Genomic DNA, 14,943 nt, shown 5'->3' on the forward strand with positions numbered 1-14,943 from the left:
CCCCTGCCCTACTCATGCTTGCTCTCTCAAAATAAATAAGTAAACAAACCAAAAAAAATACATTAAATAATCCAGCCTACCATCTCAATCTTAGTAGTAATATACAGTATATGAAGAAACGTTCTGGCTATCTACCTATATGTACATATACACATATATATACACCAAGAGGACCAATGAGTGAGTTAAAGAAATTAAAGAATTTTCTGGGGTGCCTGGGTGGCTCAGTCGGTTAAGCGGCCGACTTCGGCTCAGGTCATGATTTCGCGGTCTGTGAGTTCAAGCCCCACGTCGGGCTCTGTGCTGACATCTCAGAGCCTGGAGCCTGTTTCAGATTCTGTGTCTCCCTCTCTGTGACCCTCCCCCGTTCATACTCCGTCTCAAAAATAAATAAATGTTAAAAAAAATGTAAAAAAAAAAACCAAATAGAAATTAAAGAATTTTCTGAAAAATGTTCAAAACAGGGAGTTTTGTTAAAGTATTCCTTATACTGTTATGTACTTATATTCTTAGTGGTCACTTTATGCAATTTATTTTATTTTATGAAAACATTTTTTTTCAAGTAATCTCTACACCAATGTGGGGCTCAAACTCACAGGCTTGAGATTGAGAGCTGCATGCTCTACTGACTGAGCCAGCCAGTCACCCCTGGAATTTACTATATATTAAAAAATTCTCAAATTCTACTTAATCCCATTAAATCCTATATACTATTGGTTAAAGATACAGAAGAAAATATTGTACCCTCCTATTATGCATAGTTAACTAAAAAAAAAAATGGTTTTCTTTATTATTCAATGTTATCCATAAAGTAAAAATCATTGAAATAAGTTTAGTTTCTCAGTTTGGAAAACTTATTCCTAGAAAAAATGAAAATCATTTATCATTTTAAATCATTTAGTGTCAAATCATTCAAAACTAGAAATCCCTACATGTATATTGTCCTATCAGTAGAAGATTTTTAAAGTCCATATTCATGCAGGGTTTTTTTGAGGGAGTCTTTCAAACGTTTGAAGGATGGGTTCAATTTTTCTGTAACAATACAGATTTAAATACAGTTCTTTATGGGAAATCATTATGTTCTGGAAGCAACTATTAATCTGAGAAATGAAGCATGAATATAAGACTTGAGAGCCAGATTAGTCTCTAACACTAAATGTGTGCTGGTCTTTCAATTCTCCTAGTGTATGCCATAGCAACAAGAAAGTTATACAACTTCATTACATTATAAATGCCATCTCTTCAGTCTTAAATGCCTGACACAGAAACTTATCTGCAGTGACTGTTTTGAGTGGTTAATTATTAAGAAGTATGTATAATCTTGTGTGTATGTACACGTATGTGTTTCAATGCACCAGACAAAACACAAATATCTAAATGAGTGTAATAGTCTCTTCCATATCAGTCACTCTCAGAGGTTAGATCCTTATTCCAAATGATGCTACAATTGTCCACAATATTATTGAAACTCCTTTTCAGTCTATGGGTAGACCTGATTTTTAAGAAACCATAATTGCCTTCTTAAAGAGGATCTGAATTTTAGAAATAGCCTGAAGTTATTTCTTATTTTCTTTCCGTCTTTCTTTCTTTCTGTCCTCTCTGAGTCATATCTGATAAATGAAATATCATGTCCTTATACCTCCTTTTCCCCTAAAAACACGGGGCAAATATATAGTACTAAGCTATTTTCATGTGTGGCTCTTAAACTGGCTTAAAAGGCAATTACCAAAATAAAAAAAAAGTAGTTCCAAAAATATTTTGAGTAATACTAGTATCATTGAAGTAAGTGTATAGATAGCTCCCAGGGTGACTAAAGCAGACATATTTTAGGTAAGTATAAAATAAATGTCCTTACTTTAAAGCAAGGATAGATAATTAACCAGGCCCCACACAATCTGGTCTCCTGGCCCCTCCCTTTACCTTTCTGACCCTATCTCCGGCTACTCTCTCATTCTAACCCAGCCACACTGGTCGTCCTGTAGTTTCTTGCACAGTCAAGATCCTCTACCTCAGGGCCAAGGTACATGCCCTTCTCTGTGCCTCCGCCTGGTCCAGGATTATCTGCAAGGCTTACTCCCCCTCAGCTACCTCAGGTCTTTCTCAATGAGGTGTGTTCTGCCATGCTCCTCCCATCCCATACTCACATCCCACCTGGTCCCTTTTCCCCTTCTCTATCTTCTCCCGTGTGTGTGTGTGTGTGTGTGTGTGTGTGTGTGTGTGTGTAACACTGTTCATTACAGAAATTTTCAAACATACACAAAAGTAGAGAGAATATGAGAAATCTCAGGTATCCATCATCTACCTTCAACAACTCTCAACACATGGCCAATCTTGTTTCATCAATGCTCCTCTCCCCTCCAAATTATTTTGGAGCAAAAATCCAGACATGATATTTTAATTAATAAATACACTAGATCCCTAAAAGTTAAGGCCGCTTGTTTAAAACCCAGAATACATTATCACACCTACAAAAATTAACAATTCCTTTTAATCAAATATTCAAAGTCCAAACTTCCCCTATTTTTCATAAATACCTTTTTACAGTTCGCTTGCTCAAAGCAGGATCTAACTAAGGTCCATATACTGCATTTAGTGGATATGTCTCTGAAGTCTCTTTTAAATCTTAGAGCTTCCTCTCCCTTTCTTATTTCTCATTTATTTCTTGAGGAAATGAGTTCATTTATCCTTAAAACATGAAATTTTTTATTTATTTTATTGCCTGTGTCTCAGAGCTTTTAATTTTAATTTGCGTGAATGGTATCAGCATCTAGACCAGTGCCTGACCCATAAAAGACAACCAATAAATACTTAGTGAATGAATATTTGGCGTTCGTGCCAAAAGTCCACTGCCCACCCAATAGCAGAAATGCTAATCACAGCACTCTTTCCTGTTGAGTCTGAACTAGGACTCCCAGTTTTCTCAATATAGTCCAGGGAGCCACCACCAAGCAATCAGATTTGGTACCCAAGGTGAAATCTATTTGCTGTCCCTGCTTTACCTCCCTCCTTTCAAAATAAGTGTACTTCCATCTCCAAAACAGATTCAATGGCCCCTGCATGTTGAAATTTAGCTGAAGTTTAGCATAATAAATGACTGTATTTCTTGTCAAGTATGTGTAAACATTTCTTAGCTTATTTTAGACAATTTAGGGGAGAGAGCATATTGCAGCCAAAAAATGATACAAAAAGAAACCGCAGAAGATGGTGGGAAACTAGGGGTAATACATATTTTTAGAATTAGCAACATCCCAAGAGGTTCATTATAGAAGAAAAATCAGTAATAAATTCTTTGAAAAGGAAGTAGATTACATGTGTATTGAATTTGGAACTTTTTTTTAAAACTACAGGAATGGTCAAGATTAACTGGGGAATAACAAATGTCAGAATTTTCTCATTTACAGGCAACAACAACATATTCTATTTTTCTGTAAACGGTATTTTGAGGTGTATAAAAGTCTTACAGAGGTAATGCAAGTAGTACTATGTAAAATTCTACTTCTCTGAAACAGTTTATTGTGGCAAAAAAAATTCTAAAACATCATGTATACGTTCTGAAAAAATAATCACATCTTCTTAGACTTACTTACAATTCATTTCTCTTAAATTACCTAACAAATCTCTCTTCCTCAACTTTATTTCTGAAGGAAGCTATGGTAATTGAAAGGCTCCAATCAGATGTTCATATGTTTTGATTACTTATTTCTATTTAAAAAGAAAAAAAAAATCAGAAATTCCCCGATGTTCACTCAAGAAATCTTTTTTTTTTTTCAATGTTTATTTATTTTGCAGAGACAGAGACAAAGCGTGAGCTTTGTAGAGAGGGGTAGAGAGAGGGAGACACAGAATCCAAAGCAGGTTCCAGGCTCTGAGCTGTCAGCACAGAACCCAACATGGGGTTCAAACTCAGGAACTATGAGATCACGAGCTGAAGTCGGATGCTTAACCGACTGAGCCACTCAGGCACCCCTCACTCAAGAAATCTTGTACTTTCTCTTTATTACTTGCAAAGTAATGCAGCAATAACAACAAAAATTATGTAGGACCTACTAAGGGTAACATGTTAAACAATTATTTTCAACCTCTGGAAAGAAAAAGAAGTGGTCTTTCAAGATAATGTAAGAAAAAGCTAGTGGCATAACTTGAAATTATATCTAGTTCTTTCAGTGACCAATATTTCTTGTTCTGAGATTTCCATACATTAGCGTGGGGAAAATCTTCTCTGGCAGAGGCTAAACTTAAAGAAAAACAATGACCGCCTCCTCCCCCACTACCACATGTGTAAAAAAAAATCTCCAACAACCCAAATCCCTTGAAAGAATGATTTCTATTTACTTTCCTTGTGTAACATATTTAGAGGAAATCTGGAAAAGATGGCTTAGAAATCTATAAACAGAAACTGCTAAGTGGAATTCACTGTTTATAGACTTTAGCTAGAATTTTGTCCCTTATATAATGCCAGGAATCTTTTATATTGTACTTTTTAAAAACATCTTCATCAGGTTTCTTTCTGTTGATTTCCTTCTTCCTTCTTTCAACTGGCTTTTAAATTTGTTTTATTCTCTTCAATGAAAAGACATAAACGTAACTTTTGGAATAACATGATTTTTTCCAAAGAAAGTCCTGGAACCAACCATCTTAATGCCATCGTATACCTGACGTTTTGAAATTTTAATATACACTGCATAGCTAAAATATATGTAATAAAATAATCCATACAAGCCTTTCTGATTTCATAAATACTAGGATAGCTTTATACTGATGTGCAATGGCAAGATGTATGTGTGTGAGAATGTTAGAAAGATAGTTTTCAGGGCACCTGGGTGGCTCAGTAAGTTAACCATCTGACTCCTGATTTTGGCTCAGGTCACGATCTCTTGGTTCATGGGTTTGAGCCCAGCTTTGGGCTCTGTGCTGGGGCACAGATACTGCTTGGGATTCTCTCTCTGCCTCTCCCCTGCATGTGCTCTCTCTCTCTCTCTCTCTCTCTCTCTCTCTCTCTCTCTCTCAAAAATAAATAAATAGACATTAAAAAGAAAAAAAAAGATAGTTTTCAATTCTAAGTTTGGGCTTAAAATCTTTATTAGCTCCAGAAGTTTCTGTGTGCAACCAGTTGTTCACAAAGCAGAATTGGCATAGAAAGTCCTTATCATCTGACCCACCGGACAGTATTAATGTGGCACATTCTAAATGACAAGACTCTGAACGTACAAGTGACATTACGACAACCTGAAAAGAAGCTGAAACGACGTCAAAGAGCAATGTACGGAGGCTTCCCCTTGAAACGTGCCTGTGTAGCATCTGGCAGTACCAGACTCAGTTCCCTGCCCTGTACTTTTCTGCCATTTCTTTAAGGGGTCCCAAAGATATCAGGAAACCCGCAGTGCCAGCCTTGGCCAGTCGACACTAACTTCTGCCTTTGGACTCCACTGGTTGAGCCAAGAGGTCCTGTTAGTAGCTTCCTTTAAAGTACAAACGCCTCTGGTAAATTTGCTTTGTAAAAGCTACAGAAAAAAGTTCATCGTAACCAACTGCAAGGTCCCTGAGATGACAATTTTAAAGAGAGCACAGATTCTTCCCCTTCCCCCCAAATCTGTCACTAAGGCACAATTTCTAGCTTTTTTTCAAGTCAATAAGTACTACTATTATTGCATTACAGCACCTCTAAAACATTAATGAAAACCCGAGTGAACGTTTTCTCTTTAAAGTGTCAATTTATTAGATGAGGCATTAAAACCACTCCACTACATGCAACTTTTCCGTACATTTAACTGTTCTACTTCCAATCATTTGCTTTCAACTGAAGATCTCTTTAAACATCCCACAGGATGGGGACAGGTTAGAGGATTTGGGAGAAAAATCAAAAAAACAAACGTCTCACTTTCTTTTTCTGATGGAACCCCCAGGATCTAAAATCTGGGGGCAACTGTATCACAAAAAATTAAATTCAACAGTAATAGGTAAAAGTATTCACTACAGTTCTGATCATTATTCATCTCAAGAAATAAATAGTAGAAATGATGCTTCACTTAAATTTTTGGTACCATCCAGTTTGGTTCAACTACCAAAAATAAACTTGTCCTCAGAATTAAGCATTCTCTTCCAGAAGAGGCTGTTGGTGTGAATAAAAAAAAACAAAAGGAATTCATATGATCTATTTGTACAATAAAGACAATGTTTTGCGATGTAAATTTGATCACTTTGAGAAAACATTTCCTGTTTTAAAGAAAACATCATAAGCTCAAGCAGAAGAACTGAAGAAACTAAACCTTCTCCACAATTCAAAAATTTAAATTCACACTACAATTCAAATTAAAAAACAAACACCTTACATCTCTCCTCAGTTATAATACATATTCAAAGTAGAAAAAGACAAAGCCAGTTCTGAAACAAAAGATCAGCTGCTATGAAAACAAAATAACATTTTTGCAGAGAAGGAAAAGTACACAGCTTTGAACCAAAACAAACAGATGACCTTTTCATACACTTAGAGCTTCAGTTCTTTGCACATCGAGTACCTTTATGGGTAAAATGCTCACTCAATTATTTGTTAACATACTGTTTGATGATTAAACGATGGGAAGGCTGTTGATGCTGTTAAAACCAAGATACATCTCCTCGTGTGTAGTGATTAAAATCTGTCAAATTCACATTAAAAAAAAAAGAAAAGAAAAGAAAGAAAAACCCTCTGTCCTCCTGCTCCCCCATCACTGCACTCTTGCCTCATAAAAGACCTGCATGTACAAAAATAAAAGTAGATGGTGGGGTGGGTTTATGATTTACAGTATTTTCCACACTCAAAGCATTTTTCAAGAGTCCTTTGAGGTTTTAAGATTCAAACACTATGCAAGAATTATTGTTTGAACTACCTAACAATTACCCAGACTTCTTTTAGACTTCAGTTAACCTTTAACTAAAATGAGCATCTATAACTTTTCCACGGGGCATCGGAGAACGAGTTCTTACTCATAAATGCTTTCAGGTCTTCAGACACCAGGCGCGGTGGAAGATGAAGAGTATCCATCAATTAGAGAGCTCTTCCGGACCTCAGTTTACCCACTTAGGAATACGGGCGTATTAACTTGTTTCGTGGGGACCACGAAGGTGTAATTAATTAGTGTTTTTAAACGCTCTGAGATCCAGAGATGAAAGGAAATTCGAGAGACACGCAGAGAAGATGACAATAATCACAACAATAAAAAGAATGACTAACTTGGAAGTCTGTGTTATGTAAGGAAGGAGAAAGAAGTTAGCAGATTCGCACAAACAAAAGAAAAGCCCACCGCCCCCTTTGTTTCTCTTTCATTTCCCTCTTCCTTCCCGCCCCCGCGGAGCTCCCCTCCCGCAGCAGGCGGCCCCGCGCGGGGCGCGGGGCTCGGACTTGGCCGCCGCGCGCGGGGCTCCGAGGTGGAGGGGGAGGGCGCGCTGGGCCGGCTCCTGACAAAGGCGCTTCCTCCGGCGAGGGCGCGGGATGCGGGAGCCGCAAACTCCGTTCCCGGCCGCCTCGAGCGCGGGGGCGCGCAGGCGGGCGGGGAGAGCCGGCCGGCCGCCCCCGGCAACCGCCGAGGAAGTTGCGCGCCCGCCTTGCCCGCACCCCTCGTTGGCCTCGCCACCATCCCTTCCGTGGCCCGCCGCGGCCGCACTCACCGGACAATTGCTGGTGGCCGCAATCCAGCACGGCCCCGAGACCCGGAGCGAGGGGGTGAGAGGTGTGCGTACGCGAGGAGCGCGAGCAGACAGCCCAGCGTTCTGCCGCCGCCTTCTACACGAGCCGGCCAAGCCCCGCGAGGGAAGTTGGCCGCGGAGCCGAGCGCTGAGGAGCCGCGGGCGGAGGGAGAGGCACGGAGCCCGCTTTGTGGTGCGCTTCCGAAGGGCTCGAGGCAAAACCGAACGCGCGGCGCCGCTGGTGCTGCTGGTGGAGGCGGCGGCCGCGGCGGCGCCCCCCGACGGTCCCTCCGCCTCACACCGCTCTGGGTCACTGACACACACTCGGAGGGAGGGGAGGGGACTAGCAGGAGGGCGGGGCTGGAGGGGAGGAGACAAGGCAGGGCCACAGCGGGAGGCGGTGACGCGGCGCCGAGTGGTCTCTTGGGAGTTGTAGTTCTCCGACTGAAGAAAAAAGGGATACATCGTGGTTGAGGAAGCGTCCCGGCTCTCACTGCACTGCGCATGCTCGGGGAGAGGCTCAGCCCCCTGCTGTTACTATGGTCACCGACACACTGAGGAAGAGAACGTGTTCTTTGCTGCTGCTGGCTGAACAAGGGCCTTCTTGTCTTAAGGTGCTGTTAGGGACCCCGCCCTCAGCTAGTCCTTCCTACTTCGCTCCACCCCCAACTTCTAACCTCACCACTCACAAGTGCCTACTGAAGTCTGACTTCCTGTCGATATTTCGGTCTTCCCTCCTGCCTGATTTTCTGTCACAAATACCCATTTCCCTCCCTTCCCTCAAACGAGTCCTCTCTGCCTTAAATTCAAGTTTGTTTTTTACCTAAGACTTGTAGAGATGTAGTTGCTTCCAGTAACTGAACAATTAAGTGATAACTGTTAAGAACATCCACTGTCAGAATCCCATAATGTTTTCACCTAATTAGTCACATCAAACTTTAAGGCCAGCAAAGGTAAAAGTTCAGGATTAAGGTTAGTGTATTTCACTTGCTTGGTGTAAAATAATCCAGATTGGATTATTTTGAGGCCTATGACTTTTAAGAAATATTCATAAATTCAAAAGATATGGGAAGTTGAAAATGGTTTACTTTTTACATATGTTGGCAAACTTTCATTTGGCAGTAACAAAAGTCTGAACCAAGGTCTGAGTATGCTGTTGGGCTGGTCAGCTAAGTCTACACCCATACAGGGCACCCAGGTGTGAATAGGTGGTGGAGGAGGGTGATGAAAGGCAGTACACAGTTACTGGATCTCAGAAGAACTACAGGCAACCTGTCCCAAACTCTTTTGGTTTCCTTCTCTGCCTGTCTAGAAACCCATACCCTGGAAGAGAAAGATTAATGTTTATAAATCAGAAACACATGTAGAGGAAGAAAAATTGAGGTTTTCAAATAGAATCTCAAGATCAGAAATCCTTGTGTTTGTAGACCACATAAGTACTCATTTAAAAAACATTTACTGAGTTGGGGCGCCTGGTGGCTCAGTCGGTTAAGCGTCCGACTTCAGCTCAGGTCATGATCTCACGGTTTGTGGGTTCAAGCGCCGTGTCGGGCTCTGTGCTGACAGCTCAGAGCCTGGAGCCTGCTTTGGATTCTGTGTCTCTCCCTCTCTTGGCCCTTCCCCTGCTCATGCTTTGTGTCTCTCTGTCTCTCAGTGATAAATAAACGTTAAAAAAAAATTTAAAAACAACAGCAACAAAAAACATTTACTGAGTATACTCCATCCCAGGCACTTTATTCTTAGAAATGGAGATACAAGAATGTGAAGGAAACATTCCTTGTTTTCAAAGTGCTTGCTGTGCAGAGAGGAGACAGGTAAATAAATGGACTCATTGTGACAAATACCATAACAGGAAAGCACATCAGGTGCTTTGATACACAGCTGCCCCAGACTCAAGCAAGGTCGGGAGATGCTTCCAAGAACATTTGAACTTGAAGATGCCTACCAGTTAGTATGTTTGTGTGTTTTGGTAGAGGAAGGGGAAGAGAGAAATGGGTGGGAGCATTTAGGAGTGGAGGTGGAGGGCAACAAGAGCAAAGCACTAGAGGCACGAGACCAAACAGTGTTTTGGTTCAGCAAAGAGTTCGGCATTGCTGGTAGAATAGGGTTGAGGGAGTGGTGAGAGGAGACACAGAAAAGGTAAGGGAGACAGCTTAGATCATGAAGAATCTTGTACAATATGCTAAGGAATGTGAACTCTTTTCTGGAAGCAATGGAAACTCATGCCAGGATTGTAAGCAGATGAAATGTTGATTAAGCTATGTATTTTAGAAATGAATTTTATGCATTTAAAAAAAGATGAGAGCCTGAACTAAGACATTTTCAGTCTCAAGAGACAGAACTCAAGGGTAATCAGACACTATTTAAGAGATAGAATTAATAGAACCTAGTGAGCAATTGCCTGTGTTTGGGGGTGAAGGGTGAAGGAGAGTTATCAATTATGATGCTTTTGGTTGCAAGCAGCAAAAACTCACTCTAACTGGGTTAACCAATAAACCGATATTACCTGTATAGATAGAAAGCCCAGTGAAAAGGTGGGCTATGGAGCTGAATGATTCAGCAGTTAAATGATGCCATTAAGGACATGTTTCTCTCTTGTTTTGTTGCTTTTCCATCCTTAATATTAGTTTTATTTATATTTTTTATCAAAGCAGGAGTGGGGAAGGGGCAGAGAGAGAGGGAGACACAGAATCCAAAGCAGGCTCCAGGCTCTGAGCTGTCAGCACAGTGCCCGATGCAGGGCTCAAACTCACAAACTGTTGAGATCATGACCTGAGATGAAGTTGGGCACTTAACTGACGGAGCCATGCAGGTGCCCCAGTATTAGCTTTATTTTGACCATAGAAGATAGTGACCAGAAATTCCTGTGGTTTTAAGTTTCACCATCCAGGTATATGGAAAGAAGAAAAAGGAGTAATTTTTGAAAACTCTTTTAGAAAGGAGAGAAAACATCTTACACCTTTCTCAAAAGCCTCAAGAATTGGTTCATGTTTCTATGTATGGCCAGGGGATGGCATAAGGCTAATCATCTTAGGATAAAGACAAATACTCTGCCCCTAGATCCAAAGGAGTCAGTTTCCCCCAAAGTTGTGATGAGGAGGTATGGCTCTCCCAAAGAAAACTAAAGTGATTGCCCAGAAAAAGTAGAACGGAGGCTGACGGGGAGGGGGGGAGCACAACAATATGTATGACAAGGAAGGAGAAAGATGACTCAGATTTCTGAGCTAGTGATGCCATTCACTGAGTTAGGGAATGCAGGAGATTGAACAGCTTTTGAGGGGGAATTTGATTAATTCACTCTGGATATGTTGAGTTTGAGACAACTCTGGACATCTCTGTGGAGAAGTGGAGTAGGCAGTTATATATGTATGACTCTAGTGCTCTAGAGAGATCTGGACAGTAGAAGATATAACTGGAATATACCATCATATAGATGGTAGTTGAAATTATGAGAATAGATGAAATTGCCCACAGGGAGTATATACAGCAGAAAAGGAGGAATCAGTAATAGCACCCTGGGGAGCATCAACACTTAAGGAGTAAAAAGGAAGATCTTGAAAATGCCTGGGAGCTAGCAAGAGAACTAGGACATACAAAGAAGTAAAAAAATGTAATCTGTAACCAGGATAAAAGTCAATCGACACAAACAAAGCCAGATATTACACAGTTGGTAGAATTAGCCATCAACAACATTAAAAGTTATTATAAATATGCTCCATATGCTGAAAGAGAGAAATTAAAGATATTTAAAAAAATGGGATTTCTATGGGCATAAAAATTTCACTGGATGGGATTAACACTCAAACAATTAGACACTCAGATGAAAGGATTAGTAAACTTGAAGACATAGCAGTAGAATCCAGCCAAGGTAAAAAGCAAACCAAGAAAAAAACAAGAACAAAAACAAGAAAAAAAGATTCTCAGTGATCTGCAGGATAATACCAACAATTCTAATTTTTGTGCAACTAGAGTTCCAGATGAGAGAAGGGTGAGAAGGGGTGACAGAAAAATTATTTGAAGTAATATAGCTAAAATTTTGATAAAAATTACAAACCCAGAGACTCAAAAAGTTCAATGAGCCCTAAGCAGGGTAAACACACACATTTATACACACTCACAAAACCACTGCAAAAGACATCATCATTACATCGTTGAAGACTAGTGATAAGAAGAAAATATTAAAAGCAGCCATTGGGAAGAAAGGTACATTATATATAGAGAAACAAAGACAAAAATCAATAAACTTCTAATCAGAGACTATGCAAGTCAGAAGACAATGAAAGGCATTTTAAAAAGTGCTGAAAGAAAGTCTGTCATATAGAATCCTATATTTAGAGAAAAAATCTTTCAAAAATGAAAGCTAAGGGGTGCCTGGGTGGCTCAGTAGGGTAAGCATCCAACTTCAGCTCAGCTCATGATCTCGTGGTCCATGGGTTCGAGCCCCACGTTGGGCTCTGTGCTGACAGCTCAGAGCCTGGAACCTGCTTCAGATTCTGTGTCTCCCTCTCTTTCTACCCCTTCCCTGCTCTCTCTCTCTCAAAAGTAAATAAACATTAAAAAAAAATGTTTTTCAATGAAAGCTAAAGAACACAAAACCTGAGAGAATGTTGCCAGCAGAACTGCACTACAAAAAATGCTAAAGCAACTTCTTCGGCATTAAAACAAAAAAACAAAACACATATGGAAGCTTGGATTTTATACTAAAGAATGAAGAGTTCTGGAAATGGTAACTATACGAGTAAACATAAAAGGCTTTACCCCCCTTTAAAAAATTTTTAAAAATGATAATTGACTACTTAAAATATATAACAGTGTTTTATAGGGTTCATAGCATATGTAGAAGTAAAATGCTTGACAATAGTAGTTCAAAGGATGGAAGGGGAAAATAGAATTATATTGTTAGAATTTACATTATATGTGAAATGTACTATTATTTGAAGGTACATTGTAATTAAAAAATGTACATTTTAAATCTTAGAGCACCCATCAGAAAGAAAACAAACATGTATAGCTAATAAGTCAACAATGGAGATAAATGAAATCCTAAAAAAGTATGCTTGAATGGAGAAACAGAAAGATGAAATCTGTGTCCTCAATGACCATGGAGTTGACACACTGGACTATCTCTTGACCTCGTTTTTTTTTTTTCTTTTAAGTTTATTTATTTTGAGAGAGAGAGAGAGAGAGAGTGGAGGAGGGACAGAGAGAGAAAGAGGAAGAGAGAGAATCCTAAGCAGGCTCCCTGCTTTCAGCACAGAGCCTGACACGGGGCTCAATCTCACGAACTGGTGAGATCATGACCTGAGCCGAAGTCAAGAGTCCGAACCGATTGAGAGGTGCCCCTTTCTTGACCTCTTTTAAGTGAGAGAGAAATAAACTTCTATCTTATTTATAGGTGTTATTAAAGTTTGTTTAGAGAGACAGAGAGGCTGAGCAGGGGAGGAGCAAAGAAAGGAGAGAGGGGGAATCCCAAGCAGGCTGGGTACAGTCAGTGTGCAGAGCCCAATGCGGGGCTTGAACTGATGAAACCATGAGATCATGACGTGGGCTGAAATCAAGAGTTGGATGACTGAGCCACCCAGGTACCCTATAGGCGTTATTTTGTATTCTGTGTCATGTACATGCTTATAGTAGTTTCATGAAATAAAGTATAGTCCCCAGAATCAGGCAGACCACATACTGCTCAAAATTTGGTTTTATTGCCAGCAACATCAACATAATTCTGGATTTTATGTACTTGTCACTAAAATTCCGGGAAGAGTTTATCTTTTGTATGATCATCACTTGCTGTTAGTTCAATCAGTTTTTCTTGAAAGAGAAAATACATGTAAAGTCCTTGGAATGTAGTAAAGGCTCAGTCAATATATATTACTTTGAAACACCCACCATAATAAGGTTAAGATACCACAATTTAGGCATACTGTGGGGTTTGTACAAATCAAAGTGGCATTCATTTATACATGAAAATCCATGAATCTCTTTTTGAAATTGTGTTCACTGTATATTTTTTTATAGTGCTTCAAAATCTGCAGTCCTTTGAATTCGTGAAACTTTGGTCACAGAAAACAAGCACACCTTCAATTACCATCTCCTCAGTCTACATATCTAATACCTACATTTCTTTGACCAAAGCAACTCTCCTTTTGTTGCTTACCTGCACTTTCAAATTTGGTATATTCAAATACCTAGTCGTTTCAGTAAGAAAGTGAATGCTGGGGGACTAGTAACTTAGGTTTTGTTAGATCCCTTCAATGCTAAAAAAAAATTTGATCTTAGGAATTTGCTGAGTAAATTCCAACGTTTTTATCCACCATCTGACTATGTAAGAATCAACTAAAACTATGTTTCTACTCTCCTTCCAAACACACATAAAAATGGCACTTAGAATATGAATATAAGGAAAAAATCACAACATTGATACCTTTCTCCAAAATATCATGCAATTTATCTAATTTGCTAGTAAATGATGCAGAGGGAATTGGATACACCAATCTTTTCTTATGACTTGAAGAAACTGTTGCAAGCGTATTTTTCTCCTTTTATTGCAAATGTTTCATCTGTAGCAATTGAACATATCTTTTCATATTTTCTCCCAATTTCTCACATTTTGTACTGACAAGTAATTATATCCTATTAGTCCATGTGTGTTGAAAGTTGTTTTTTTACTAAAAATGCAGGCAGACTTCCCTTTGGAATCAGGAAGACCCAAACTGCAAACTCAAGTCTTATTGAAACTCTCGGATTTGAAAGTAATAATGTTGGGGGGGGGGCAGGCAGAGGAGTTTGCATTTCAATATTCATATATTATGTAGTTTATCTCTTAGAACTGCTATCTTTCAATAACCCTCCCTAAAATAAAATTATTCTCTTTTTAATGTCCTCAAAGTCCCCAAATAGCTCACAGTCAACATGGAACATGTTCCTATTTTAAACCTGTGAATGGCACACAATTCGAAGGCCTGGGCTTTCACTCAAAAGATTTGTAGGCCCCAAATGCTGGCTCTGACATTTTAGATATATTTGGAAAATGTCAAAGACAAGCTAGTTAAAATTTTAATGTTTTAAAGCAGTATGCTTACATACCGAAGAATGCAGTCTGTACACTCTCAATATTAGGCTAACCAACATGTATGCAAGCAGTTATTTTGGAACTTAAAAAAATTACTAAATAATGCGAGAAGTGGAAAACTCATGGAGAGAAGATTCAGATTGTGTTTCCACCCTATTGATTTATCTGCTTGTGGAATAATTATATTTTTATACCCCAAATTTCATGCATTA

The 14,943-nt window shown here is 39.4% G+C and overlaps 1 protein-coding gene and 1 long non-coding RNA gene across 5 annotated transcripts in view; one reads left to right on the plus strand and one right to left on the minus strand.

Annotated features, from left to right (window-relative positions):
- PELI1 (pellino E3 ubiquitin protein ligase 1) overlaps window positions 1–7,777 on the minus strand; it is a 57,257-nt gene extending 49,480 nt beyond the window's left edge. Inside the window, exon 1 of the mRNA XM_023251712.2 lies at window positions 7,645–7,777. The gene's annotated coding sequence lies outside the window, so the exon portion shown is untranslated. The remainder of the gene's footprint in view (window positions 1–7,644) is intronic.
- A 245-nt stretch (window positions 7,778–8,022) lies between these two features.
- The window catches only part of LOC111559823, a 55,190-nt gene continuing 48,269 nt past the window's right edge, over window positions 8,023–14,943 (plus strand). For all 4 annotated transcript variants that reach the window (XR_006595612.1, XR_006595611.1, XR_006595613.1 and 1 more), the window contains exon 1: window positions 8,023–8,276. This is a non-coding gene — a long non-coding RNA (uncharacterized LOC111559823). The remainder of the gene's footprint in view (window positions 8,277–14,943) is intronic.

Source organism: Felis catus, chromosome A3 (genome assembly GCF_018350175.1).
Source record: "Felis catus isolate Fca126 chromosome A3, F.catus_Fca126_mat1.0, whole genome shotgun sequence".
In the NCBI taxonomy this organism is placed as follows: Eukaryota; Metazoa; Chordata; class Mammalia; order Carnivora; family Felidae; genus Felis; species Felis catus.